Here is a 25829-nt window from a genome sequence, read left to right as displayed (position 1 = left end):
GTAGGCACCCTATAGGACAGAGGAGAACTGCCCCACAGAGTTTCCAAGGAGCACTCGGTGGATGCAAACTGCTGACCCCCACCTAACTACTATGCCAGCAGGGTTTCCAAAATTGACAACAGTGACCCTAAAGATTAGATAGGAACCTCTAAGGTTCCTATCTAATCTTTAGGGTCACTGTTGTCAATTTTGGAAACCCTGCTGGCATAGTGAATTTATGTTAATTGGGGAGGAACAACTCAGAAAAAGAGGGTAAAAATGGTTGCACAACCAGAAGAATATAGTCAAGTCACCAAATTGTACACGAAGAAACTGTTGAATTGGTGATGAAAAATACATTGGATGAGAATAACAGCAGTTCAGACAATGTAGAAGAAATATTAGTGAACTTGAAGATGTAGCAATAGAAATATCCAAAATGGATCACAGAGAGAAAAAAAAAAAGACAAAAAGAAATTAACAGAGCATCAGTGACCTGTCAGACAACTTCAAGCAGAGTAATATGCCTGCAATTGGAGTCTCCAGAAGATAGCATGCGGGAGAAGAAAAAAATATTTGAAGAAATAATGGCTAAGATTTTTCTAAATGTGATGAAAACTACAAACCCACAGATACAAGCTCAACCAACCCCAGGAAAAAGAAAATGACATCAAAGAACATCATACTCAAATTGCTTAAAACAAATGATAAAGAGAAAATCTAAAATGAAGCCAAGAAAAAAATTCATGTTTCCCTGTCCATCAGAAACAATGCCAAGTCAGAAGTCAGTGGAGTAAGATCCTTCACACACTGAAAGAAAAAAAATGCCAACCTAGAATTCTACACCTAGCAACACAGTCTTTCAAAAATTAAGGCATGGTAAAGACTTTTTCACACATACAAAAGCTGAAAGAATTTATCACCGACAGACCTGCACTACAAGAAATGTTAAAGGAAATCCTTCAGGCAAAAAGGAAAATAACACCAGATAGAATTCTGGGGCTACACAAAGGAATAAAGATCATCAGAAGTGGTAAATACACGACTAAATATAAAAGACTTTTTAGTTACTTAAAATATCTTTAAAAGAGAATTGATTGTTTAAAACAATATATTGTGGTGTTTATAACATACGTAGAAGAAAACTGTATGACAATAATGGCAGACAGGCCAGAAGGGACGTATACAACTATACTATTGTAAAGTTCTTATGCTATATGTAAAGTGGTATAATATTACTTAAAGGTTGGTTGTTGTTAGGTGCCTTCGAGCTGGTTCTGACTCAATGACCCTACATACAACAGAATGAAGCACTACCCAGTCCTGCACCATCCTCACAATCATTCCTATGTTTGAGCCCATTGTTGCAGCCACTCTGTCAGTCCATCTTGTTGAGGGTCATCCTCTTTTTTGCTGACCCTCTACCTTACCAAGCAGGGATTGGTCCCTCCTGATAATATGTACAAAGTAAATGAGACGAAGTATTGCCATCATTGCTTCTAAGGAGCATTCTGGTTGTATTTCTTCCAAGACAGACTTGTTCATTCTTCTGGCAGTCCATGGTACATTCAATATTCTTCCTCAACACCATAATTCAGAGGCGTCAATTCTTCTTCAGTCTTTCTTATTCATTTTTTTTGCATACACATGAGGGGACTGAAAATATCATGGCTTGGGCCAGGTGCACCTTAGTCCTCAAAGTGACATCTTTGTTTTCGAACACTTTAAATAGGTCTTTTGCAGCAGATTTGCTCAATGCAATACGTCGTTTGATTTCTTGACTGCTGCTTCCGTGGACGTTGATTGTGGCTCCAAGTAAAATGAAATCCTATTCAAAGGTAGGCTGTGATAAATTAAAGTTGTATACTATAAACAGTAAAGCAATCACTGAAACGGGTATTGCAAATGAACCAATACAGGAAATAAAATGGAATCATAAAAAATAATCCAAAAGTCAGAAAAAGTGGGAAAAGAGAACAAAGAACAGATGGGACATTCTGAGGAAATAATCTAAAATTCAAAAGTTAGAATCAAAGGTGTTCATCATGCCACTATCTACAACACAAAACATTGAAAACAACAGATCCAGTAGTAGGAAAATGGTTGGTAAATGACGTAGCGGACTGCTACACAGACACGAAAACTGACGCTCATGAAGAGCTGGTAATAACATGAGAAAATGCTTGTGTTATAAAGTAAATGGAATTAAGGCAAAATGTAAAATTTTATACTGAATGTTGCCTCAACAACAAAAACCAAGATCAGTAAAAGGCTAGGGGGAAAAAAAACAGGAAAAAAATTAAATGCTGTGAAATGACAATTTTTTTTCTATTTTTTCTCAATTTTCTGTAATATGCTTATATTCATTTCATAATCAAAAAAACAGTTTTTAAATTTTTAAATTATGTCAGGCTCTGTGCTAGACTTTATTCACATATTACCTCCTGCTTCTCTGTAATAACCTTGCAAAAAAGGAAAATTTTGAGGCTCAGAAAATGTATGTGTTAGTTCACACACTGAATAAGTGTCAGACTTTGGTGGCTACTGTTTAAGACTTAATTCTTTAACCTGAAAATCAGAAACTAGGTACGTCTGATCCCAAAACCCATGGGATGTATTTGTTGCAGAACTAATAATAAGAAAAGGTATGCAATTCCCTTTATTGGTGTACATTTGCTTTTCAATTTGGCGGATTAAAGATACATAAGATTAGCTGATATAATTCCATCTGCTTTTTTTTTCAATTGTAAAATGTAAGCTGAACTTGATGAAATAGAAAAATAAAAAGTCTTACTTCTAATAGATACAAAAAGCAAAATGGCAACCATAAAAAGTCTTCAAATCCTTCCAAGCATTGTCCTCTGAAAGAAGAGAACTTCATTGAATAGTACCACAAACCATTTGCCTAACGGAGTTTAAGACATGTTAGAAGGCTTTATTCATAGAACAATAAAAACAAATATCGACGTGCTGTTTGGGAAGTCCCTCTGCTTATAAAATACCAAGCATTAGCATATTGTTGATGTTTTATACATACTGGCACTCATGTTTACTAAATACTTGTATTGTCAATTGTTATCCTTAATCACAGAATAATTTGTTATTTACACCAACATAATTGAAGCTGATGCTAAGTACTTTTACTATTTTTAAAGGCACAGAAACCCAGTTGTAAAACATCTCAGTTACCAAACTTTAAAGAACGATGTGTCCCAAGATTAAATGGCCTCAAGAAATCTGCACACTGTTGAGGAATTTGTGGCGGACGAGCATAAGATATTTATAGCATTTATACTCTGCTTTGTATATATATTTATATATGTTGAATCCTCTAACCAAAGAAGTCTGATCTGATGCATAGAGAAAGCAAAATATTGATTTTTTTTTTTTTTTTAATGCCGGATGCCCGGAGAGCAGACACAGGGGTTTGTATTCCTCCGAAAATTCTGAAGCTACAAAGATGATTGTCAAAATTAAGGGCAACTCACAGCTGAAAAATATACCTTTGGGCAAAGGGACAATTCGGGACGCACTTCAGTCTGATTTGGAGCCATGCCAAAGTCGCTCAGTCCCATTTGTTCAGTTTTATGGCTAAGCAACAAAAAGGAAATACTGATAGTGTAGCTGAAATGTGGCTGTTTGAAAGTCGGTATCTAAGGTCTTGCTAAGATGCATGTTAACATGTACAGTAGCATGGTGAGAACAAGAATCACTGGACATTTTCAAACAGCCAAGCAGAACACGACTACGGAAAGAATGCTGTGTAACAGTGGTGTTTTCAGCAAGTAGCCAGCAGGAGAAATGGGAGAGGCTAGGAAACCCACGGCCAAACATGAGCAGATTTTGACGTTAGCATGAAAACCAGGATTTGTTATAATAGCCCGGGAAGTTGACAAGACCTGCTTCTAAAATAAATGCATGGTATAATCTCACCTGATTACCATACAAAAACCATTGTTTATTTTCACCTTATACTTACGCAACTAGTAAAGATCAAGCTAGTTGAATTTGACAGTTTTCACAAATTAAGTCCCCAAAACAACTTTATTAATACTACTACTACTTTTCATGCTATAGATAAAAAATACTGGCTTAAATTTTCATAATGACACTTGTATTCAGAAAACAAATTTAGCTTCCTTCATATTTCACCCTAAAAAAACTACCCTTTTTACAATGTTACAACTTTTAAAAGGACTGCTTGTAGAAGATATAAACAAGCAAAAAGAAAAAAAAAATCTGAGTTAGCTGCTATTAACATTTTAGGGTATCATTTTTTCACGTTTTTATTGTTATATGTATATACACACATGTATATATAAACCCGTTGTAACCCGTTGCCTTCAGGTCAATTCCAGCTCACAGTGACCCTACAGGACAGAGAAGAACTGCCCCATGGGGTTTTGTTTGTTTGTTTTGTTTTGTTTTTTTCTTTCACTTAACCATGTACCATGAACAGCTTTCCATAAAACACTATTTTAAGCGAGGTAAAGAAAGACTTTGAGTATCTTTTTTTGAATAGACTTTAAATGGAATATAACACCATTTAGTGGAAACTGTTTCTTTCTGAAATAGACTCCACACATGATTCTTAATACAAGGAATTTAAATGACTGTTGCTCTTGTAATGTTTAACAAAATTTTAAAATCTCAGTTTCTGGAATAAGACATTCAGACCTAAGTTGGAGTCCCAATTCCACCCAGCAGTGTGACTGCTGGAAAATTATAGAACCGATCCTAAGTTCAGAGTTAAGATTCTGAGAAGATTAAGTATATATAAAGTGCTTACTCCAGGAATATTATACTCATTGCTGTCAAGTCTATTCGAACTCATAGCGACCCTACAGAATAGAGTAGAGCTGCCCCACAGGGTTTCCAAGGAGCAGCTGGTGGATTTGAACTGCCAGTCTTTTCACTAGCAGCCGAGCTCTTAACCACTATGCCACCAGGGCTCCACCAGAAATATAGGCAATTAAAAAAAAACATTGTCATCTATAGGCAATTCACCCAAACCCACGGGTGAATTGCCTATAGATGGCAATGTTTTTTTTTTTAATTGCCTATATTTCTGGTGGAGCCCTGGTGGCGTAAACCTATAGGCAATTAGCATTTATTTATTCTTCCACGCTATGTAAAAATCATTTTACGGATCCAACCCATCTGTCACTTCCCAAAATCTCATAGTGAATTTGATTTGAAATTGCAGTAGTAAACTTATCCCTTTACTTGAGGGAGATTGTCCACCTGTCTAATATTTGGTCTTCCCATTTAAGTACATGACATATTGCTTCAAGAAGTCCTTTATGTACTTTGGAGAAGTAGATTCAGTTCTTTTCTCCTTTTTTTTTTTTTTTTCATGTAAATACTAGACATTTCTTCCATTTTAAATGATTGTTTTTCTAATATATTTTCTACTAAAGATTGATGGCATAGAGAAAAGCTATTATTTTTTAGCTTGTCTCATTATTAAAATACCATACTAGTTCTGGAAGTTCACATCATCTACAAATAATGATTACTTTATATCCTCCCTTGTGATAATTTTATTTATTTCTCTTTCATATCTTATTGCATTGGCTAGAATTCAGAAAAAAATGCTCAATAACACCAGTGAGGATAGGGATTTTTGTCTTATTCTCAATTTAAATGGGAATGCTTCCATAGACTATGAGCCACTGGTTCTGAATAAATATTCTTTATCAGGAAAAGGCAACTTCTCACTCCTTCTGGTTTTCTAGGAGATTTTTCTTATTAGTGATGGATGTTAAATATTATCAAATGCTTCTGTAGAGCAGGAACAGTGATGTTTTTGTGTTGCTTCTTTTCAGATCTATCCTTTTAATGAATTAATAGATGTCCTAGTACTAAGCTTTCCCTTCTAGAATAAAGCCTACCTGACTATTCTGTATTATTATTTTGATAGACTGCTGTATTCAGTTTGGAAATATTTTATTTATATTTTCTTGCATTAATAATCACAAGTGTAATCATTCTTTAGTTTTCATTTTTGGACTATCTTTATCAGGCTTTGATATGAATGTTAATTTCTTAAAGTGATTTAGGGAGCTTTTCATCTAATCTAGAATGGATAAATAACCTGAGAATCATATGTTCTTCAAAGGCTAGACATGCTATCTAAGCTGTGCCTTTTTTTTAATGGTAGATGTTCATCTGATTGTATTTTCAGTCTCTTTTATGAAAATTGGGTCAGGTCTTCTCCTCCCACTGCTCCTTACCCTTCCGCCTTCCTCTAATTCCTCCTCCTCCTCTTCTCTCTTGCTCCTCCTTCCCCTTCCTCTTTCTCCTCTTGTTTCTTTTTCTCTCCCTCTTCTTCTGGTTTTAACTCTGTCGTATGTTTACTTTAATTTGTAGGTTTCAAAAACTTTGTTTTCTCATATTTTTGTTTTCTATTTTTTGTATTTAGCTTTTATCTTTATTAATTAATTTTTACAACGTATTTTCATCTTTTAAAAAACTGCTTAAGTTCAATACTTAGTTTATTTTCAGCCTTTTCTTCAGACCATTGCTTACTGCATCCCACCCCTTCCCTCTGGGCTCATTTTCCTTCTTGCTGAAGTTTAATCCCTTAGTAGTTAAGATGAAGGTCTGTGGAGTGTACATGCACTTTGTCTCTATGTGACTAAAAAATGTATTTCATCCTCATTTTGCATCCCCACAGTTTAAGTAAATAGAGGAGTCTGGGTTCAGTTATTTTCACTCAGCACTGTGAAGGTGTTATTCTATTGTCCTAAACAGCTATTGTTGCTGATGCGAAGTCTGCAATAAATCTGATGGTCAGTTTTTTGCAGTTACTCTGTTTTTCCTCTGGTAGCTTTTATATTTTTCTCTTTTTCCTAGATACTCTGCTAATTTGCTGTGATGTAAATATGTGAGAATTCGTTTTTATCTATTCTGTTCGGATTTCCATATGTTTCTTCACTCCAAGAACTCATGTATTTCTTTAATTATGGAAAATTATCAGCCATAATTTCTGTCAATATTGCTTCTGTCTGTATTCTAGAGTCTTGCCTTGTGGAACTACTTTTATCTAATTGAACTCTCCTTCATTTGTCCATGGCCGTTACGTGCTTTTTCATGTTTAAATCTTTTCTTTCCTTGCTGAACTGCATTTTGCCTGATTTCCTCAGATCTATATTTCAATTCACTAATTCCACATTCACCTATAATTTAGCTCCTTTTTAACCTTTCTGGTGAGTATTTTTAAACTTGTATTTTCAGTGACTATATTTCTCATCCCTAAAATTTTCACCTGATTCCTATTCATATCTATCTACTGTTTCTTCACATAATCCAAACCTTGCCTTGTGGATTCCATTATGTCTTTGAATATTTCTTTAAATGTCTATTTAAAATTTTCTTTTTAATTAATGTTATCTTTTTTCTTCAAAGATAATTTCTCCTATATATTATATCTGCTAACTATCTATCATGACTCTATCATGGCATTGGAAATTAAGAAACCCCTTGTATCTCTCAGAAAAGAGAAGCATACAGTTTGGTATAGGTATTCTTAGGCCTTTCCGTGGGTTAAGCTCCTGTGATCAGGAATCCCAACTCACAGATGCTAGAATCCATTAGGTGAAAGGTTTTAAACCTATAGCCATTGAACATGGTGGTAGGCTGAATAAATACTATAAATTTACTTTCATATGTGTTTGCTTAATTTCTGCCTCTCCTGAGTAATGATAGTTTCAATAGGTAACAGGAATCTTCTTTATCATGTTCTTCGTCATCTTCTTTGCATTCAATAAATATCATTAAATGAATGAATCAACGTGCAAATTGATTATTTAACTACATTCAACTATAACATTAATTAATATACTATTAATTAACAAAAATGTCACCTGGGAACCTTCAAAAGTTAAACAAACTTGGCAGTCTATGGCCTGTGGCTAACCAAGTCTGTCTCTAAGATTTTTGCAAATTTCTGAGCACCTTGCATTCTCTAGTTCACTTCTGCCTTGAGGCACCTGCATCCTTATAGGTTGTCTTAGATGTTCACCACTTCAACCCGGCATGAAACCTATCTCCTTCTTTAGTTTCCACAGCCAAATTCACTTGCATCAAGCATTTATGAGTTCATTCTACTTTATTAAAATCTACGGGTAGGTGTGTGTCTTAGTCATCTAGTGCTGCTATAACAGAAATACCACAAGTGGATGGCTTTAACAAAGAGAAATTTATTTCCTCACATTAAAGTAGGCTAAAAGCCTAAATTCAGGGTGTCAGCTCCAGGGGAAGTCTTTCTCTCTCTATTAGCCTTCACATCAATCTTTCCCCAGACTAGGAGCTTCTCCTCACAGGGACCTGGGGTCCAAAGGATGCACTATGCTCCTGGCACTGCTTTCTTGGTGGTATGATGTCCCCCACTCTCTGCTTGCTTCCCTTTCCTTTTTATCTCTTGAGAGATAAAAAGCGATGCAGTCCACCCCCCAGGGAAATTCCCTTTACATTGGATCACGAATATGACCTGGGTAAGGGTGTTACAATCCCACCCTAATCCTCTTTAGCATAAAATTACAATCACAAAATGGAGGACAACCACACAATACTGGAAATCATGGCCCAGCCAAATTGAAACACACATTTTTTGGGGGGATGTAATTCAACGGGAAAGTGTCATAGCAGGGAAAAAAAATTCTTCCCCTTTGCTAGCTCCTCTCTCCCTTTAGTCTCCCTTCTCGCACTCCTTCCTTTCATTCTCTTGTACTGTCTCCCAAAACTCTAACTTGTTCTCTCTGTATAATGGAGAACAACTCCCTATTCACCAGCCAACACTCTAGCCCTCCACATTTCTATCATTGCCCCCATATAGTCATCAGGCTGTTTTCCCAAGGAGAATTTTTTCCTAAAAATAATACTGATGCTCTTTATTTTTTTCTTGTGCTAACTCTTAAGATTAAAATTTCTCAGTCTGACTACATTTACTTAGATGTTTATATGATTAATGTAATGCAAATTAATTTTAAAGTGTTAAATTCATAACAGTTTTTATCATTTTATACTCTTTCAATCAACAGATCCTAAAAACTAACGACCGCTATTTTGTTGGCTTATCTGAGGTCGTCATTAGTGCCATTTACCCAATATTTCCAGTTCTCTCCTCCTTCGGGGCCTATGGTGGGGTTGCACCTCCTGGCCCCCTTGTAGTTGGGTTGTGCCATGTGACTAGTCCTGGTAAATGAATTGTGGGTGGAAGTAATGACTGTCACTTCTGAGCCAGGCTTTAATGGCCAGATGTAGACCCTCTTGGAGTGCTGCCTTTCCCCTCTACTTCAGTGATCAGGGATGATGGCTGTCCATAAGCCTGGGGACCAGCATGACCACAATGACCAGAGGCCACCATTGATTCAGGATGACATGTAGTGTGATCCGGAAATAAAGTTGGTGGTCCTAAGCTGCTGACATTTGAAAGCTGACTGTCATCATCACATAATGTAGCCTATTCTGACTGGTACAGGGTTTATAGCATCTTTTGACATGAAAAGGATTTTCTAGTGTCTGAAGATGGTGAAGCATTTTCTGAATAGTCAATATCCAGGGAGATGTCTGGAATCCTAGGGCAGGGAATGACCCAGAGCATAGCATAGAAGATCTGGTACTTTGTTTGGATCCTCCATACCACTCCTAATAAATGTTACAGTGACCAGCTCATCTTAAAATTTTAATTGGCTCATTTATAGCTGATTTCTTTCTATAAACATTTTGAAGCATCATATAAACAATATCGTGGACAAAAAGTAAATAAAATAGAAATATAAAATGAGAATTATAGAAAAAAACGGAGACTGCAAATGTATTAAACCCCATTGCCATTAAGTCTATTCCTACTCATAGTGACCCTAGAGGACAGAGCAGAGCTGCCCCATAGAGTTTCCAAGGAGTGCCCGGTGGGTTTGAACTCCCAACGTTTCGATTAGCAGCCATAGCTCTTAACCACTACTGGTCACCAGGATTTCTACAAATATATTAACCTATATAAATTCACTAATTCTGAACTCAACATATTAATTCAAATTTGAGCTTCAAATTTGTCTCTGAGAATCCTGGCAGGCATGACAAAAAGAGAATCAGGACAAACTACATAACTTTTGTTCTTGAAAAATAGACAGCGTTTCAGGTTTTTGGAGAGAGGATCAGGGGACTGTGGAGAGGTAGAAAAGCATCTCATAAATAAGAAAAGGAAGGAAAAAGAAAGCTGCACTTCTAATTTCAGGTCTATAGAGTAAAAAACACATAGAATGCACAGACTCTTGCAGGTTGCCAAGATCAAATGCTGACATCCTTTGAGAAGCCACAACCAGCCACTGACTCAAATAACATGTACATATATGTTTACAATTAATTATTTAATTTTATGCAAATCAAAATTGGCACCCATTCTTCTAATATTAAACTGACAAAAAAAAACAGAAAAACTTTAGGTTAGTGACAGCTGAGCATTAAAGTAAAATAAAGCTCTGATGGGGGCGTTATTTCTCTGGCACAAACTACAATGAGAATTGCTACAGAACTGCAGTGCATATCCTATTGTCCGAGTGTATCTGTACGTGCCCGTACGAGCGTGTGCTGTGTTTTAATGCACCTGGTTCAGTTACAAATGATATCAGAAGATGACTTAAATACATTTTTCGGAAGTAACTGTATTCTTTTGAACACAGAAGCTAGGCACATTATAGTTAAGTGCCGTAGTCACAAGCATGTGTTTAACACTTGAGACTTTGAAGGCTTTATATGGTCGGATTGTTTAGGTTAGCACTTTTTTAGGTGCTAACAAAGCATAAAAAAAGACAAGAATCCTAACTCGGAATGCAAATTTGATTTATTTCTATGTTTCCTGAAGGAGAAGTTGCTGAGTAGCAAAGAACTTGTTTTTGTTTTTCCTTTTCATTAAATCATAGGGAGCACAGTGGACTCTGTCTCTTTGCCTTTCTGGCATCCATTTGCCCATCTTTAGCATCGACACCTTGATTTTCCTTTGGAAAACCATCCTTCCTCCATTCTGGTCCACATGATTTGAGTGGGCATTGTTGTCGGTGGTTCCGACTAATGGAGACCTTATGGATAACAGACGAAGCGCTGCCTGGTCCTGGGCCACGTTCACGATTGTTGATATATTTGAGTCCATTTTTGCAGCTATCTTCTCAATCCATCTCACTGAGAGCTTCCTTTGTTTCCATTGACCCTCTGCTTTACCAAAAATGATGTCCTTTTCTAGCGACTTGTCTCTTCTGATGACGTGTCCAAAGCAAGTATATCAAAGTCTGAACATCTTCTCTTCTAAGGAACCCCTGGTCATATTTCTTCTAAGACTGATTTTTTCATTCTTCTGGCAGTCCACGGTATGTTCAACATTCTTTACTAACACCACAGTTCCAACACATTAACTCTTCTTCTATCTTCCTTTTTCACTATTCAACTATCATATGCATATGAGGCAATTTAAAAGACCATGGCTTGGGTCAGATGCACCTGAGTCATCAAAGTGACATCTTACCCCAAACTCCAGTACTTGACAAATGACCTAGGCCTGGCCAACTACCATATTTCATATCTTTGGCCAGACTATTTGGTTCAGGGGTATGACAGCAGAACCCAGAGAGTCCTGAACTTCTGCCAGCGGTACTAAGAGATAAGTCTTTCTCAGTCAACAAAACAAAGACCTGCCCTCATAGAAATAATACTGGTGAACAAGAAACAAACAAATATATCAATAAACATTTAATGTAGTGCCAGGTAATGATGTGACTCGTGAAGAAAAATAAGGCAGGGTAATGGAATAGGAAGTGATGGGGAATAGTTTAAAAGGGGAAGCTAGCAAGGAGGGAGCAGAGACCTGAAAAGGTGAGGTTTTTAAAAATTCCTCTACCTATTGGAGAATATTATTTAGGCAGACAGACAGAAAGCTCAGATTAAGAAAGAAAATGCTGTATGTTTGACACCACTGTGGACTGGCTGACACAAGGAATGACAATATTTCTTTCAGTGGCTCTCTGACCCACCATTTATTCAGCTTTCACCACATGTAAAACCAGTCACTGGTATGAGCAGTATAAAACAAACAAACAAAACCACCACCAAACCCGCTGCCGTTCAGTCCTTTCTGGGGGGCAGGTTCAAACCACCAACCTCTCAGTTAGTAGCTGAGCACAAACTGTTTGCACCACCCAGAGACCTAATTAACAGTATAGCCAGAACTTCAGCAAAAACATGAGGAAACAGAGCAATACATGAAATGAATAGATGTTTGAACATACATATTGCCTTATTCAACAAGAAGTAGATCCAGAAAGACATAAACTTTTTGTTGACTTCAGTTTTACGACTAAATCCTGCAAGAAGTGCACTTTGACTAGTTTTGCCCACGAGGCTGGAAGTTCTGAGGAGGCCATTTTGACACTACCAGTACCAGTACAAGATGCCATCAAGTCAACTCTTACTCATAGTGACCCCATGTGTTTCAGAGTAGAATCGTGCTCCATAGGTGTTTTCAATGGCTGATTTTGGGGGAAGTAAATCATCAAGCCTTTATTCCAAGGCACCTCTGGGTGGACTTGAACCTCCACTCTTTCAGCTAGCAGCCAAGCACATTAGCCATTTACGTCACCCAGGGACTCCATCTTGATGATACTGTGTAATTATTTAACTACTGCCAGTTTTTTTTCTGCTTGGTAGTTTTACTGCTGCCAATTTGACAGCTCTGATTTTTTTTTTTTTTTCAGCCAATTTCTTTATTCATCATCTGTGGACCTTATCAGAGTTACCTGTAAAATGTAAGACAGGGCAGTGTGCTCAGACGAGGGAAGTTTGGTGGTGCCATGCTTGGTATTTTCTGAGGGAAAGCATTCGTGTGGAGATGAGGTGCTTGGTGAAAATGAGGGGTTACTTATTAGAGTGAAAAAGATGTAATCAGGAATTTTTTCCCAAAAGAAAAAAATACCCAAATGTTTTCATATAAACCTAACACCTTTCTCTCTAAAAAATAAGTTCTAAAACTTTTTTCTATGAACTGTTTCTGCTGAGTTCCTACACTCACCAACAATATAATACCACAGAGCACCAAGCCATGTGTGTCACTAAGTCCTCCCTGTTAGCAATGCCACAACTCACTCTTTGCATTTTAATATGTAATCACAGCCTGCTTAGTTGATTGAGAAAAGTACATTTTTTTAGTTTTGTCAGCTGAGTTGAAGTATACAGAGGAGCTGATTTAGCAAATGAAATGACTGCCTCAAAATCAATGGAGTCTTAAAAAAATCAATTTAAAAAAGTAATGGAGTCAAAACATCAGAGTCAAAAATTGGAGTCTAAATACCTCGTGTTCCTCTGAGCACCATAATTTTTATCATAATTGTGAGATATTGTAGACTCATTCCAGGTATTCATCTACCTATAAAATTGTTTCCCAATATAAATAGCTTGTTTCTCAGCTAAATAGATTTGGAAAATATTGAGTTAAAACAAAGTTAAATGGGTTCCTTTTCTTAGAGAATTTTATATGAATTATGAATTGCCAAAAGGAAGAAATATAAAGAAACAGCTTTTTTCTTGCAGAATATTTCTTGTGAATTTAATGGAATATACTCTGGGAACAGTTGATCATCTAGACCAAACATAGAGTAGTATTTTAACTTAGGGTTTTAATTATATGAAAACACATTTAATTCTTCTGCAATAAGAGTAATGCAAATTAAAACTAAATGAAATACCATTTTTTAGCTCCTAGATTGGCAATAGTAAAATTAAGATAGCACGCTATATGGTTAGGCTGTGGGAAACCAGGCATGCTCATACAATATTTGGGATATAAATTAGTATATGTTCTTTGGAGGGCAAAATGGCAATATATATCAAAAACCAAATGGACATTCCCTTTGACCAAGCAATTCTACTTCTAGGAACCTGTTTAACACATTTACTTGTACATGTGTGAAATTATGTACATATAAAGTTATTCACCTCTTTATGGTTTGCAATAGCAAAAGATTGGAAACAATGTAAATGTCCATAAATAAGGACTGTATAATAAATTTTAGAATATTCATATAATGGTATATTATGTAGCTGGAAAAAGAAGAAAAGAAAAGGGCATCCCACTTTTGGTAATAGGGGATTAATTTTTAGCAGACCAAATCTCCCACCAAGAGCAACGAAAATAGCTAGATTTATAAGAGGGTTGAAGGCAACAGAGAGCTACCAAGGCAGCCAGGATTGGATGGCCAAGTCTTGCAGAAAAGAAAACTAGAGATGCCTCGAGACATTTGCCATTTTCAAAGAGTTAAAGGCAAAGAAACTGAGAAAATGGGCAAAAAGAGATTGCTAAGAGACAGAGAAACTAAGCAGCACTTTTAATGGTTCAAGATATGGCGAAAAAAAAGAGGGAGCATTTGGAGATACTAAGATATCCAGGATGTGAGGATCCAAGAGAAGGGAAACAGACAGCAGTGAGTCTGATGGTGCATGAAGTTTTTCCCCTTGAGGAATTCACGGACCCCTAATCAGCTTGACCGAGAGAAGCCATTCTGAAAGTGACAGCAAACAGGTTTAGAGCTTTTGGCAGTCTCACAATGCTGGGGAGATTTTTTAAATGAAGTTCAGTTCCTGCCAAAAAAAGAGGGACAAGTTTAAATACCCCCAAGTTTTCATTTGGAATTCCTTGAAGACTATACCCTAGGAATTAGCAGAAAGCAGAAGTAGACCAGGCATTTACCTTAAAAGTGCTGAATCTCTGGCTGAATTAGGGTAATCCTCCTATTCTAACCGCCTTTCAGAGCTAAAGGCTCTTCTAGAAAGATCTCAATATTTCATTGAGTCTTCCATGCAAAAACAGTGACTGCTATGCAATCAAAAATTACCAGGCATACCAAGAGCAGGGCCAAAAGGAAAGAACAAACAAAACAAAACAGAAAACAGATAATAGAAACAGACCCAAAGGTGATAGGAATACACCCAAATACAACTGAGATTTTATACACAGACTTTAATTTAAAACATGTTCAAGAAAATAGAAGACAAGATGGTGAATCACAGAGAATTAAAATACACATTTTAAAAATAAAATTGAAATTCTAGAACACAAAAATAAACTTACTGAAACTAAGGACTCAACAGGTAGATTAAATGGTTAATTTGACACAGCTGTGAAGCCCTGGTGGTGTAGTAACTAAGTGCTACGGCTACTAACCAAAGGGTCGGCAGCTCGAATCCGCCAGGCACTCCTTGGAAACTCTATGGGTCAGTTCTACTCTGTCCTATAGGGTCGCTATGAGTCAGAATCAACTCGACGGTGCTGGGTTTGGTTTGGTTTTGTACAGAAGATTATCAGCATCAGCTGCTATCAAGTCAAATCTGACCCATGGTGACCCATGTGTGTCAGAATAGAATTGTACTTCATCTGGTTATCAATGGCAGATTTTTCAGAAATAGATCACCAGGTCTTTCTTCCAAGGCACCACTGGGTTGACGTGAGCCTCCAACCTTTCAGTTAGCAGCCAAGTGCATTAACTGTTCATCCACCCAGGAACTCCATGTACAGCAGATTGCTGTTGTTGTTGTGTGCCATTGAGTCAATTCTGACTCACAGCACCCCTATAGGACACAGTAGAACTGCCCCATAGGATTTCCAAGGAATAGCTGGTAGATTCGAACTACCAACCTTTTGGATAACAGCCTGAGCAATTAACCATTGTGCCACTAGGGCTCCAGTGTGCCACAGCAGATTAGTGATCTGAAAAGTAGGTCAGTAGAAAATATCCATATTGAAGAACATAAAGAAAAATCTGAAATTACAGGACAGAGCATATTCATATATACAAATTTCCTTCATTCTGGGATACTGGCTTTCAAAGACCTAGTTATCTTGATACTCTCTAAGGACTTCAAGCGGCTGTGCTCTTTGTTTGTTTGAATTTTATTCAGCTTCTTGTTTCCGGCAAGAGTTAGGTTTGCAAAAGCTAACTCTTCAATATAGGAAGTAGAACACATTTCTTGTTTTGCTTTTCTTTTGGTTTATTGGCTTTTGGTTTGGGCTTGTTTTAGCTCTACATAGTATTCTATTATTTGAATGTACTAAAATGTGTTTATCCAGTCCTTATTTATGAAACAAAAGGAAAACATATAGCATATATGTATTCGGAATCATAGAGCAGGAAGTGATAAAAAGTGGGTATTCAATATTCAAAAAAGATTATGGTTATGAATTGTCCAAAACTCATAAAAGGCCTAATGTTATTATAAATCTCAAGCAAGGGAACTGTAAGTAAACATAAATAAAAGCACAGCTAGGCACAACATGGGAAAGCAGGTGAAAACTGAAAAACAGCCAGAGAAAAAGGATATATTAACTTTGAAAGAACAGGAACAAGACTTATGTATGACTTTTGAACTAGAAGACAGAAGACAATAAGATGACATTCTTAAAGTACTGAAAGAAAATAACCACCTACTTAGAATTCTTTATCAGGGTTCAAACTGGTTCAAATCCCTGCTGAGAATCTGAATTTCCACCCCAGATATACTGAATCAGAATCTACAGTTTAACAAGATCCCCTGGTGATTCTTACGTATAATAATTTTTGTGAACCAATGCTTTACTAGTGGTTCTCAAAACTGGTCCCTAACCAGCAGCATTAGCATGTCCTGAGAACTTGTTAGAAGTGCAAGTTCTCATTAGGAGTGTAAACCGAAAGGAACCAGTTCAAAGACCTGTTCTTTACCTAGAGAAAATGTCTTTCAAAAATAAAGGCAAAAGAAAGACAATAAAAATAACCTCCACAAAAAAAAAAGTAGAAAGAAGAAAAACAATTGTCACCAATGGACCCACATAAAGGAAATACTAATCACAGTACTTTAGACAAAAGGAATCTGATGCCAAACAGAATAAAAATGCGGAAAAAAATAAAGAACACTACAAAGAGTAAGTGTGGAAAAATCTGAATAGAAACAACTATATAAAACAACAAAAATATCATATGAGATTTAAAATATATGTAGAATTAAAATATATGGCAACAATAACAAAAAGGCTGGGAGAAGGTAAATGGTATTAGTAGGTTTTTATCTTACCTGAGAAGTGGTAAAGTACTAATTTATGAATTACTGATAAGTCAAGATCACATATTGCAGCCCTTAAGATAATTACTAAAGCAAGCATTTAAGAATGCAAAAAAACAAAACCGTAGTAATTTAAGACTCCCACCTATCTGTCAGTTTGTCGTACTATGGGGGCTTGCATGTTGCTGTAATGCTGGAAGCTATGCCAACGGTATTCAGATACCAGCAGGGTCACCCAATGAGGACAGGTTTCAGCCAAGCTTCCAGACTAAGACAAACTAAGAAGAAGAACCTAGCAATGTACTTCTGAAAAGAATTAGCCAGTGAAAACCTTATAAGTAGCAGAGGAACATTGTCTGATATAGTGCTGGGAGATGAAGCCCCAGGTTGGAAGGCACTCAAAAGATGACTGGGGAAGAGCTGCCTCCTCAAAGTAGGGTCAACCTTAATGACGTGGATGGAGTAAAGCTTTTGGCACCTCATTTGCTGATGTGCCACAAATCAAAATGAGAATAAACAGCTGCAAACCTCCATTAATAATCGGAACATGGAATGTACGAAGTATGAATCTAGGAAAATTGGAAATTGTCAAAAATAAAATGGAATGCATAAACATCAATATCCTAGGCATTACTCAGCTCAGATGGACTGGTATTGGCCATTTTGAATCAGACAATCATATAGTCTGCTATGCTGGGAATGACAGCTTAAAAAAGAATGGTGTTGCATTCATCATCAAAAAGAGCATTCCAACATCTGTCCTGAAATACAACGCTGTCAGTGACAGGATAACATCCATACGCCTACAAGGAAGACAAGTTGATATGACTATTATTCAAATTTACGCACCAACCACTAAGGCCAAAGATGAAGAAATAGAAGATTTTTATCAGCCTCTGAGGTCTGAAATTGATCGAACATGCAATCAGGATACATTGATAATTATTAGTGATTGGAATGTGAAAATTGGAAACAAAGAAGAAGGATCGGTAGTTGGAAAATATGGCCTTGGTGACAGGAATGATGCCAGAGATCAAATGATAGAATTTTGCAAGACCAACGACTTCTTCTGGGCAAATACCTTTTTTCACCAACTTAAACAGCGACTATACACATGGACCTTGCCAGATGGAATACACAGGAATCAAATCGACTACATCTGTGGAAAGAAATGATGGAAAAGTTCAGTATCATCAGTCAGAACAAGACCAGGGGCCGACTGTGAAACAGACCATCGATTGCTCATATGCATGTTCAATTTGAAACTGAAAAAAATCAGAGCAAGCCCACAAGAGCCAAAATACGAACTGAGTGTGTTCTTGTTGTTGTTAGGTGCCGTTGAGTCAGTTCCAACTCGTAGTGACCCTATGCACAACAGAATGAAACACTGCCCGGTCCTGTGCCATCCTTACAATCGTTGTTATACTTGAGCTCATTGTTGCAGCCACTGTGTCAATCCACCTCCTTGAGGGTCTTCCTCTTTTCCACTGACCCTGTACTCTGCCAAGGATGATGCCCTTCTCCAGGGACTGTTCCCTCCTGACAACATGTCCAAAGTATGTAAGACGCAGTCTCGCCATCCTTGCTTCTAAGGAGCATTCTAGTTGTACTTCTTCTAAGACAGATTTGTTCATTCTTTTGGCAGTCCATGGTATATTCAATATTCTTTGCCAACACCACAATTCAAAAGTGTCAGCTCTTCTTCAGTCTTCCTTATTCATTGTCCAGCTTTCACATGCATATGATGCAATTGAAAATACCATGGCTTGGGTCAGGCGCACCTTAGTATTCAGGGTGACATCTTTGCTCTTCAACACTTTGAAGAGGTCCTTTGCAGCAGATTTGCCCAATGCAATGCGTCTTTTGATTTCTTGACTGCTGCTTCCCTGGCTGTTGATTGTGGGTCCAAGTAAAATGAAATCCTTGACAACTTCAATCCTTTCTCCATTTATCATGATGTTGCTCATTGGTCCAGTTGTGAGGATTTTTGTTTTCTTTATGTTGAGGTGCAATCCATACTGAAGGCTGTGGTCTTTGATCTTCATTAGTAAGTGCTTCAAGTCCTCTTCACTTTCAGCAAGGAAGGTTGTGTCATCTGCATGAGTACATCCCACCTGAATTTAGAGATCATCTCAAGAAAAGATTTGTTTTGACCCATTGAAAACTAATGACCGAAGAACAGATGAGCTGTGCAAGGACGTTACACACGAAGAAAGCAAAAGGTCATTGAAAAGACCATGATGGATGTCAGAGGACACTCTGAAACTTGCTCTCAAACTTCAAGCAGCTAAAGCAAAACGAATAAATGATGAAGTAAAAGAACTGAACAGAAGATTTCAAAGGGTGGCTCAAGAAGACATAGTATTACAATGACATATGTGAAGAGCTGGAGATAAAAAACCAAAAGGGAAGAACACATTCAGTGTTTCTCAAGCTGAAAGAACAAGAAAAAACTCAAGCCTCGAGTTACAATAGTGAAGGATTCTATGGGGAAAATATTAAACGACACAGAATGCATCAAAAGAAGATGGAAAGAATACACGGAGTCATTATACCAAAAAGAATTAGTTGATATTCAACCATTTCAAGAGGTAGCATATGATCAGGAACCGGTGGTACTGAAGGAAGAAGTCCAAGCTGCACTGAAGGCAATTGGTGAAACACAAGGCTCCAGGAGTTGATAGAGTATCAATTGAGATGTTTCAACAAACGGATGCAGTGCTGGAGGTGCTCACTCGTCTATGCCAAGAAATTCTAAAGACAGCTACCTGGCCAACCGGCTGCAAGAGATCTATATTTATGCCTATTCCCAAGAAAGGTGATCCAACCGAATGTGGAAATTATCGAACAATATCATTAATATCACACGCAGACAAAGTTTTGCTGAAGATCATTCTAAAGCAACTTCAGCAGTACATCAACAGGGAACTGCCAGAAATTCAGGCTGGATTCAGAAGAGGATGTGGAACCAGAGGTATCAATGCCGATGTCAGGTGGATCCTGGCTGAGAGCAGAGAACACCAGAAGGATGTTTACCTGTGTTTTTTTGACTATGAAAAGGCATTTGACTGTGTGGATCATAACAAATTATGGATAATATTGTGAAGAATGGGGATTCCAGAACTTAACTGTACTCACGAGGAACCTGTACATAGATCAAGAGGCAGCTGTTCAGAGAGAACAAGGAGATACTCTGTGGTTTAAAGTTAGGAAAGGTGTGTGTCAAGGTTGTACACTTCCACCACAAGTATTCAATCTGTATGCTGAGCAAATAATCTGAGAAGCTGGACTATATGAAGAACGGGGGATGAGGATTGCAGGAAGACTCATTAGCAACCTGCATTATGCAGATGACACAACCTTGCTTGCCGAAGGTGAAGAGGACTTGAAGCACTTATCGATAAAGATCAAAGACCACAGCCTTCAGTATCGATTACACCTCAACATAAAGAAAACAAAAATCCTCACAACTGGACCAATAAGCCACATCATGATAAATGGAGAAAGGGTTGAAGTTGTCAAAGATTTCATTTTACTTGGATCCACAATCAACACCCATAGAAGCAGCAGCCAAGAAATCAAAAGACACATTGTAATGGGCAAATCTGCTACAAAGAACCTCTTTAAAGTGTGGAAAAGCGAAGATGTCACCCTGAAGACTAAGGTGTGCGTGACCCAACCATGGTATTTTCAGTGGCAACATATGCATGTGAAAGATGAACAATGAATAAAGAAGACCGAAGAATTAACAGCTTTAAATTGTGGTGTTGGTGAAGAATATTGAATATACCATGGACTGCCAAAAGAACGAACAAATCTGCCTTGGAAGAAGTATAACCATTGCATCTTACATACTTTGGATATGTTATCTGGAGGGATCAGTCCCTGGAAAAGGACATCATGCTTGGTAAAGTACAGGGTCAGTGGAAAAGAAGAAGACCTTCGACGAGATGGATTGACACAGCGACTACAATAATGGGCTCAAGCATAACAACTATTGTAAGGATGGCGCGGGACAAGGCAGCGTTTCATTCTGTGGTACATAGGGTTGCTATGAGCCAGAACTGACTGGTGGGCACCTAACAACAACAACAACAGTAGTAAGAAGAAAATGAAATGATAAAATATACTCGAGTAATCAATAAGCAGGAAAAAAGACAATTGAAAAGGTGGTACAAATAGAAAACACATAATAATACAAAGATTTAAACATAGAAATGACAGCAATTACATTTATTATAAAAAAACTAAATATCCCAATTAAAAGAAAAAGATTGTGAGATTGAGTAAAAAGAAACAAGCCCGACTATATGTTGCATGATAGAAATGCAGTTCAAATACAAGGGCACAAAACGTTTAGCGTAAAACGATGGGAAAGGATAGGTCATGCAAACATCAACTAATCTCAAATTAGTAGAATTTAAGGGAAAAAAATATTACCAGAGATAAAGAGGAACATTTCATAATGATAAAAGTGTTAATTCAAGAGGAAAATATAACAAGCATAAATGGCCTCAAAATATATGAACCAAAAGTTGATACAATAGAAAAAAATAGACAAATCCATGATTATAGAGATTCTTAATATATTTCTCTAGAAAATCAAATCAGTAGGTAAGTAAGACAGAAAATTTAAACAATGTGATTACTAAATATGACATAAATAACAAATATAGAACGGCGTAGAGACATGTTTTTTTTTTCAAATTGTGTTTGGAACAGTTACCAAATTGACCATATAAAAAAAAAAAAATAGAAAATCAAATCAGTAGGTAAGTAAGACAGAAAATTTAAACAATGTGATTACTAAATATGACATAAATAACAAATATAGAACAGCGTAGAGACATGTTTTTTTTTTCAAATTGTGTTTGGAACAGTTACCAAATTGACCATATGTTGTGCCATAATCAAGCAGAGTACGTTCACCAGCCACCAGTTGCCATTGAGTCAATTCTGACTCATGGTGACCTGATAGGGTTCCACAGAGTTTTCAATAGCTGAACTTTTGGAAGTAGATAGCCAGGTCTTTCTTCCTAGGCACATCTGAGTGGACTGGAACCTCCAAACTTTTCATTAGCAGTGAGTGCATTAACTGCACCACCCAGGGACTCCAGTTGACTTCAACTCAAAAAGTAAAAAAAAAAAAAGATAAAGAATAAAATGCTTATGTAATGATATGGAATAATCTCCTAGATATATTGTTACAGAAGAAAATGAGAATTCAGAAGAATACATATGGCTTCTACCAATTGTGTAAAAAAAAAAGTGGGGAGTCTTCATGTGTTTCTGTACTTACACTTATTAAAAAAAAAAAATACACATAGTTTATAACTTTAAATATACATAGGAAACTAGTGACACTGCCTCCAGGAATAAAATGGATAGCTAGGGGATGAGATGGGAATAGAGAAACAATTTTCATGGCACACTTTTTTGAATTTTGAATCACATAGATTTATTATTTAGTTTTTTAATTTAATAACAAAATTAAACTTTGACCTATAACTTAGGTTTCCTATTGAAAAAAATTTCTTTTTTGAGGATGCAATTGATGTAAGAAATGGTAGAAAGAAATGCCCAGCCATCTGAGGTCAAGAGGTAGGATTTGGTACAGAAAATAAAATATTATACTACTTTTACAGCTGACACTTGTCACCAAATCTGAAATTAAGAAAAGGCAGTCATGGGATTTTAATTGTTTTATATGAGACTTATATTGACTTGCCCTCAACTTTATGGAATTACAAATGAAAGGATTTTTAGAGTCCAGAGAATAGACTAAAGAATTGGCAAAGATAGTAAAGAAAAAACAAGTCTGAAACTTCCAATTAGGAGAAGTGGAGTATTCAAAGAGATAGTCTAATTGGTGCTCATATTCATAAGATTATGAATCAGAGCATAACTGAAATCCTTAAGGATTAGTGGAAACTCACCAATTTTTTCAATGTAAGTAAGAAAATGCTATCTTTCTTAACAAAAACAAAACCATTTATTTTCATGGTCAGTTCTGGAAAGAGAATTTTCTTTGCTGGGGAGACCTAGAGACACCCCTCTTATTGCCTTGAGCTTACCTTCCCTCTTTGTTTTATTTGTTTGTTTGTTCATAACATCACTTCCATTGCTCTAATGGTGTTGGGCCCCAGCCCTTGTTGGGCATCTCTACTTCTGTGACATGAGAACTGTCCCCAAGGGCAAAGACCCCTCATACTCCAACATTTTACTGCCATTTGAATCTTGTAATTCTTACCTTATCAAAAGCACAAAAACAACAGAAAACTTCCCATCTTAAATTCCTCTTAGTCCCTGTTCTCTGACAGCAAAGCAAACTTCTTTCCCAGGTACTTGGAACCAGAAATTCTTTAGATGAGCCTCTGACTCCAATCACATAGATACCCATGAGAGAACAGAGTAACCCAATTTAATGCAAAAATCATAAAATTGATATAATAAAATTAAAACTTACTTTTTTTCTTTCTTGAAGATTTGTGCAGCTTGGTGTTTTTAGTTCATTGTTGTAAAAAATTGAAATATGTCCAAAATAAAGATTGTTTTTTAAGAGAGGGAGAAGCAAGGTTATTTAAATATAAGTTAAATGGTTTATGATTTATAATGAAGTAATTTTAGGTTATGTTGCACAACAAATAAACTTCTAAAATCTCACTGGCTTAAAAATAAGGGCTTTGGAGGCGGGACCAAGATGGCAGAGTAGTCAGACGCTTCTGGTGATCCCTCTTACAACAAAGACCCAAAAAAACAAGTGAAACAATTATATTTACAACAAGCTAGGAGCCCTGAACATCAAAGGTAAAGTTAGAAAATGGACTGAGTGGCAGTGGGAGGGAGAGATGGTTCATTAAGCAGAGAGGAGTTACCGGACCTGAATCTCCAGGAACCCTCAGTCACCATTCCCAGGAGCGGCGGCTGCAGGCCGGCACTAGTGTTTGGCCACAGTTTCCTCAAGGAGAGGCGGCCAGCCACACTGACTAGTCACACCTCTGGAATCAGAGAATAATGGCACTCTGGACAAAAGCTAAGTAATTGTGTATATTTTACCACGTTCCCCCACCCCCGCCCCCCTGCTGGCATCAGCAGCTGACTTCCCTGGGCCTGAGATAGGCCCTGTTGAGCACCCAGTCTTGGAGAAGGAATAAATTTGCAATAGAGGGAAAAGATAATTTGGAAGTTCCACTAACCAGGGGAGCTCAGGACAGAAGTGGCTCCTGTCCAGACATAAACAGTTGGTGGACCTTGAGTACCTTTACCCTCTGCATGGACTTATGTAGACCTATTTTAGGAGAATAGGCCCTTGTTGGCAGACTAAACTGTTTCAGCTGTGTGGCGGAGAGGTGGGTGTCTGATGTTTGACATGGCTTTGCCTATTAAACAGGGTCCTCACCTACCCACATCAGGGGTCTAAGGACTGGTGGCTCCACTCAGGACACCCAGCCACCTGCGACAGGAGTCCAAGGATAACTGGTACCTCCCAGTCTTTACAACCAAAAACATTGGATGCCCACGGTCCATCTGCAGAACCCACCCACCTATATGCTCTCGGGAACAGGGACACGCTTTTCTCAGAGACATAAGGGGGACAATTCTCAGCCCCATGCCTTGTTCAGAGTGTGACAGTCTGCTGCAACCAGACACTGGTACACACGCCAATCACCCCTGCCAATCTAAGACTGTAGGACAGAGCCTGTACAACACACTTGATGACCAGCTACCTGGACACCTGAGCTGAATTCATGCAAGAAAAGTTAATGGACTCCTAGACTGATATACCTGATAACAGCTCTAGCCATTGGGGGACAGGATGTCAGACCTCCAAAGGTGAAAACAATCAAGCTAGCTCACTCAAGCAACCCATCTGAGCATATCAAAACAAAACAAAGCAAGAAGTTAGGACACAGTAAGAAAACATAAAATAAACTAATACAACAACTTAGAGATGGCTTGGAGACAACAGTCAAAATCAAGCCACATAAAGAAACAGAGCATGATCACCTCAACAACCTCTGAAAACAAAGAATCTAGAGATCTTCTAGATGAAAGTGCCTTCCTAAAATTACCAGAGGCAGAACACAAAAGGTTAATATACAGAGCCCTTCAAGGCATCAGGAATGAAATCAGGAAATACGCAGAATAAGCCAAGGTACACACAGATAAACGCGTTGAAGAAATGAAAAAGATTACTCAGGAGCATAATGAAAAATTTAATAAGCTGCAAAAATCCATAGACAGACAGCATTCAGAAATTCAGAAGATTAACAATAAAATTACAGAAGTAGACAACACAATAGAAAGTCAGAGGAGCAGAACTGAGCAAGTGGAAGGCAGAATTTCTGAACTGGAGGATAAAGCACTTGGCACCAATATATCTGAAGAAAAATCAGATAAAAGTATTTTAAAAAATGAAGAAACCTTAAGAATCATGTAGGACTTTATCAAGAGACATAACCTACGAGTGATTGGAGCACGAGAACAGGGAGGGATAACAGAAAATAGAAAGATTTGTTGAAGATTTGTTGGCAGAAAACTTCCCTGATATCTTGAAAGATGAGAAGATATCTATCCAAGATGCTCATTGAACCGCACATCAGGTAGATCTTAAAAGAAAGTCACCAAGACACAATCAAACATGCCAAAATCAAAGAGAAAGAGAGAATTTTAAGAGCAGCTGGAGACAAACAAAAAGTCACCTACAGAGGAGAGTCAATAAGAATAAGCTCAGACTATTCAGCAGAAACCATGCAGGCAAGGAGGCAATGGGA

This window comes from Loxodonta africana, chromosome 8 (assembly GCF_030014295.1).
Source record: "Loxodonta africana isolate mLoxAfr1 chromosome 8, mLoxAfr1.hap2, whole genome shotgun sequence".
Taxonomy (NCBI): domain Eukaryota; kingdom Metazoa; phylum Chordata; class Mammalia; order Proboscidea; family Elephantidae; genus Loxodonta; species Loxodonta africana.
Note: the sequence above shows the minus strand (reverse complement) of the source record.